Source organism: Musca autumnalis, unplaced genomic scaffold (assembly GCF_047663935.1).
Source record: "Musca autumnalis isolate F117 unplaced genomic scaffold, ASM4766393v1 scaffold_1, whole genome shotgun sequence".
NCBI lineage: Eukaryota > Metazoa > Arthropoda > Insecta > Diptera > Muscidae > Musca > Musca autumnalis.
The window spans coordinates 162768879-162774878 of record NW_027411644.1 but is presented as its reverse complement, the minus strand read 5'-3'; positions in this window follow the sequence as shown (position 1 = coordinate 162774878).

Below are 6000 nucleotides of genomic sequence, written 5' to 3'. Positions count from 1 at the left end.
AGTGAAGAAGTCGAATTACAAATTGAATAATTCGAATTACAAATATAATAATTCAAATTACAAACAGATAAATTCGAATTACAAATGGAATAATTCGACTTACAATTGAAATGTTTCGAATTACAAATGCGAATCTCGAATTACAAATAAAATGTTACGAATTAAAAATGGAATCCTCGAATTACAACTAAAATTATTCGAATTTAATCTGAAGAGGTGTATATATATAAATATGTAGATGGGTTATAAATGTTTACACGAAAAACTAAAAACGGGCCAACAACGCGGCCCGGGTCAGCTAGTTATTTTATATAATTAATACTCATGTTTATTTTAACTTAAATAAAGATCCCCGATGATGACCGTCGAAGACGCCCGAAATATTGGAAATAAAATAAAACAAATGTAAACTGTTTTATTAAATAGAGACCTACAGCCGAACAAACTACAACAATATGAACAGATAATATTTAGCAGGTGAAATGTAACAAAACCTTTGTGTGAAAATTGGTACAATTTTTAATGACTTTATCTTTATTTCTGGAAGATATGTTTCATTCCCGTAAGTTATATTTAGAAGAGGAACTCTTGATGCCAGTACCAATTATGCTGATCTACGTGGTCAGATTACATTGTTACAGCCTAGTATATACAGGGATATCACAGTTTTAATTGTGTGTAGTGTAACCATAATCACGCTAGAGGTCTCAGTTATATTTTAATACTCACAAATTTTTGCACGAAGTAAGAGGTTTGGTCAAGGAAAATTCCAATAATTTTGAAAAATGATCCGATAGTATTTTGCATGTGAAATTGACCATTGATCATTGTTGGAAAAATATCCAAATTTAATTTTTGGTCCAAATTTTAAATTCTGAAAAAAAAACTCTTGACCTCTCCTTTGATGCAAATTATATCAATAATAAATGTACTGTCGAACTTCTCTATAACGAACTTCCCTATAACGATTTTTTTCTCTCTAACGAATAAAAATTGGAAACACAACCTTTTCCCATACATGTTCACCTATTTTAACATATATATTAGGGTGGGGCGATTTGTGTGGAAGGAAAAAACCTTAATGAGCCCTTTGCGTTTCTGATTCCTGGGATTGAACTGAGCAAAAAAGTCCACTGGACCATATATCTACCGTGAAAATCGAGCCTCCCGATTTTGGCTCTAAGTTTTTTATTGACGTTTTTTGGATATTTGGGCATATAACAGCCCAACCATTGAGATTTTCGATCCAACACAAACATAAAAATTGTAGCCAAGACAGTAATTAAAAACTCTCTAATACATCGCGAAAGCATTGGAACGCTCCTTCAGGCAGTTTTGGCCTTGAGAAGGTGCAAACTTTTCAAAAAATGTCGATAAATGACACTGTGCTACAAAAGTTGACCAGAAAAATATTCAAGTGTTCTGATGAAAAAGTATATCGTGTTGGGACGACGACAATGCCTTTAGTTCGTTTGGGTCACTTCGTTTTATTTTTTTATAACGGTAAAAGTAGTGAAAATCTGGGTTTCTTACATTTTAAAATTTAAACGGACATATCTTCTTTTTCTCACAACGGATTTCTATATTTATAAAAAAATAAAACGAAGTGACCTCAACGAACTAAAGGCATTGTCGTTGTCCATGGATCCCAACACGATATAATTTAGCATCAGAACACTTGAATATTTTTCTGGTCAACTTTTGTAGCACAGTGTCATTTATCGATTTTTGTGTTTGTGTTGGATCGAAAATCTCAATGGTTGGGCTATCCAAAAAACGTCAATAAAAAACATAGAGTCAAAATCGGGAGGCTCGATTTTCACGGTAGATATATGGTCCAGTGGACTTTTTTGCTCAGTTCAATCCCAGGAATCAGAAACGCGAAGGGCTCATTAAGGTTTTCAAATCGCCCCGGCCTAATATATATAGAGTATAGCTATAGAGTATAGCGACCTTCCCTACAGCGAATACTTCTCTATAACGAAGTTTTGTTTTAATGCACTCACTCTCATTCGTTTAGCAAACATTGAAATTTTATGATCTACTACTACGCTTGCCCAAGTTGATGGACTCAGATCTTAAGCTGGAAATAATACCTAAACAAGAGTAAAAGTATTTATTTCAAATATTATCTCACACACTTCTACAACAAATCAAGTAGACAAACGACAAATGTATATGACCAAAAATCATGAAATTATAAAATGTTGTGTAGCGTTACGTATAGCTACATTAAGGTGTAGTTAGTTGATTTTATATGAATTATTGACGCTAAGTAAAGTTCACAATATTCACAAATGAAAACACCGAAAACTGGGAGGTACCGTTCTATGGGACTATATGAAGGCGTGGACCTGTTCTGACACATTTCGGGGGGAAAGTGTTATACTACCAACAAACACTAAATAACCAATTTCAGCCATCTCGGTGGAATATTGAAGCCACAACCTTCAAAATACCCAAAATCTGGAGGTACACTTATATGGGGGCAATATGAAGGCGTGGACCAACACCGACAAGTTTCATATGGAAAGTTGTATACCCCAAATGAAGACTAAATACCAAATTGCAGCCATTTCGGTGGAATATTGAGGCCACAACCTTCAAAATACCGCAAATTGGGAGGAACCATTCTATGGGGGCTATATGAAGGCGTGGGCCTATATCGAAAAAATTCTGGGGAAATTTTTTATACCGACAAGTTTCATATGGAAAGTTGAATACCCCAAATAAAGACTAAATACCAAATTTCAGCCATTTCGTTGGAATATTGAGGCCACAACCTTCAAAATACCGCAAATTGGGAGGAACCATTCTATGGGGGCTATATGAAGGCGTGGGCCTATATCGACAAAATTCTGGGGAAAATTTTTATACCCCCAACGAAGACTAAGTGCTGAATTTCAGCCATTGCGGTGCGATAATGAAACTAAAAAATGTGGTAATGAAACAAAATACCGAACATCAGGTGGTACCGTTCTATGGGGCTTTATCTAAAAGTGGACAGATATAGTCCATTTGCAATACCAAACATCCTAGGAATAATATAAACTTCTGTACCAAATCACAAAATATCTATCTTAAAAATTGCGAGCTGTATCTTGATTTCAACAGACGGACGGACAGACGGACATGATTATGTCAACTTAGAATTTTACTCTGATCAAGAATATACACTTTATAGGGTCTCCGATGCATATTTCGATGTGTTACAAACGGAATGACACCATATTATGGTGGAGGGTATAAAAAAACTCCACGATTTTTGTTCAGACATCATTCTCTATAATGTTGCCGAAGAAGCGTTACTAATTAATTCTTCTTAATTGTACGAGTTTTTCGACTCGGTGAAATTAAAAACTATGCTGGACACCGCTTTTGCTATTTATTGGAAAAAGAATTCAAACATTTGTATTCCTCCACCATGATATGGACGGTATATTAAGGTTGTTTTTCCGTTTGTAGGACATTGAAGTAATCATTTGCGACCATAAACTATATATATTCTTGATTCTCGATCCATGCATGGACGTCCGTCCTTCTGTCTCTGGTATTCACTCTAGCATCCACAATAGTTGAGATAGGATTCTGAAATTTTTGTAAAATGCGTCTTTTTGTTTGCATATTGAAGTTAGGCTATATCGGTCCACGTTTTGGTATAGCCCCCATGTAACGGTACCGCCCGATTTGAAGTTTTTTGCTAACCATATTAACTAAAATTAGGTATTTGGGGTTCCCAGTGGTCAAAAACTTTTCCACGTAAAATTGTGGACATTGGTATTTTCGTAACAGAAAGGAAACTAATTATTTTAGATTTCATGGTGACGGGTATGAAGAGTTCGCGTACTGTCTTTTACTTTTTAAAATTCTATTTATTGCTTCCAAAGTTAGTTTTCATATATAATAATAAGCAAATATATCAAAAAAGACTCTGCCCACACGGATTAATCTCTTGAGCCCAAAAGCGTTTTTATACCCTCCACCATAGGATGGGGGTATATTAAGTTTGTCACTACGTTTGTAACTACTCGAAATAATCATTGTAGACCCCACAAAGTATATATATTCTTGATCAGCGTGCAATTCTACTTCGATATAGCCATGTCCGTCCGTCTGTCCGTCTGTGGAAATCACTCTAGCGTCCGAACGGATTGACGTAGGTTGATGAAATTTTGGGAAAATATGTTATAGTTACGTAGGACTTTTGGTATTGAAAGCGGGCTATGTAGGTCCACGCTTTCGTATAGCCCCCATACAAAATGACGCGTGACGCGTCGTCGTTTTAAGGAATTTTTAAGATATTTGGCCCATTTTACCACCGAATTGGTTGTAATTTGTTACTTTGTGTCTCCAGAGGTCAAAAAATATTGCTACCAAAGTTGGGTTATGTAGGTCCACGTTTTGGTATAGCCCCCATATAAGGCCCCATATAAAGTACGCGTCATTTTAATATATTTTGAATGTATTAGACCCATTTGACCACAGAATTGGTTGTAATTTGGTATTTTGTGTCTTCAGAGGCCAGAAAACATTCCTACCAAAGTTGGGTTATATAGGTCCACGTTTTGGTATAGGCCCCACATAAGGCCCCTTTTAAAGTACGCGCCATTTTAATATATTTTCAATGTATTAGACCCATTTGACCAAAGAATCGGTTGTAACTTTGTATTTTGTGTTTCCAGAGGCTACGAAACATTTCTACCATAAAATGTTTATATAGGTCCACGTGTTGATATAGCCCCCATAATACAATATCTCCCGATTTTCGATATTTTGAACGTTTTAGCTTCATTATCACACCGAGATGGCTGAAATTGGTATTTAGTCTTCTTTAGGCGTATAAAACTTCCCCTCAGAAATTTGTAGGTATAAGTCCATGCCATCATATAGCCCCATAGAACGGTACCTTCAGAATTTCGGTATTTTGAAGGTTGTGGCAACATTAATCCACCGAAATGGCTGAAATTTGTGGTGGAGGGTATAAAAAGTTCGGCCCGACCGAACTTAACGCTTTTCTTACTTGTTAATTTGTCAGAACTTGTAAACGGATGGAAGCAAACTCATAAAAATGCATGAATCTTATTTTCTGAAAAACAAGTAAAGAAGTATCAGTCGGCTTTGCCGACAAAGGTATGCCCTCAACATGTGTGTGAATTGGGACTTTTATCTATGACAGATCGAATACCGACTACACAACCAAAATCATTTTCGCCAAAATTATGCATTTAGGGAGTTTTCTGTTTTACCATGAAAAATATAATATTCATGTGAAAATGCCCAAAGGATTTTCGATATGATTTGAGGAACGTACCCCGAGATGTAAAAATGTTGTGGGGAAGGTACTTTTAGGAATGGGCCGATATAATCTATATTCGAAACCAAATTTTGAACCTGAAAAAGTGAACCGATATGACTTAAACCAAGTTTGGACATAATATTACGAAATCGAAATCGGTTGATTCGTTCGTGAGTTCATGCGCTACAGCCAGATAGACAGACGGGCGGATTGGGCTGAATGACACCAAATTGTCTGAAACGGATTTCTCCTACTGTATAACAAAAAATGTGTCTAAAAAAAAAAACAAATTTCAAATTGGTTTTCGAGATATACTCCACGAAAAGCCGACATATGGTACATTTTTTTCCAATGGACATTTCATTTTATGCACTTCCACTCACACAATACTGAACTAGTAACTTTTTTGGATGACAGATAAATATAAAGACTAGGGTTATGATTTTTTGACATTTTTTCTCAAAAATGATTTCCTGTAGTGAGAATGAATGAACTTTTGCCTACTAATGCCTAAAATAACATTCATTTCATTTTATTATAAAAAAGGTTCGCACAAACCACTTTGAAAAAAAAAAACTGGAAATGAAGAAAAAAAATCTTACTAAATTATTTCCTGTTGCACGAATGAATGACATTTTTCCTATTAATGACTAAAATAACTTTATTTCATAAAAAATATTGAAAAAGGTCCCGCACAAACCACT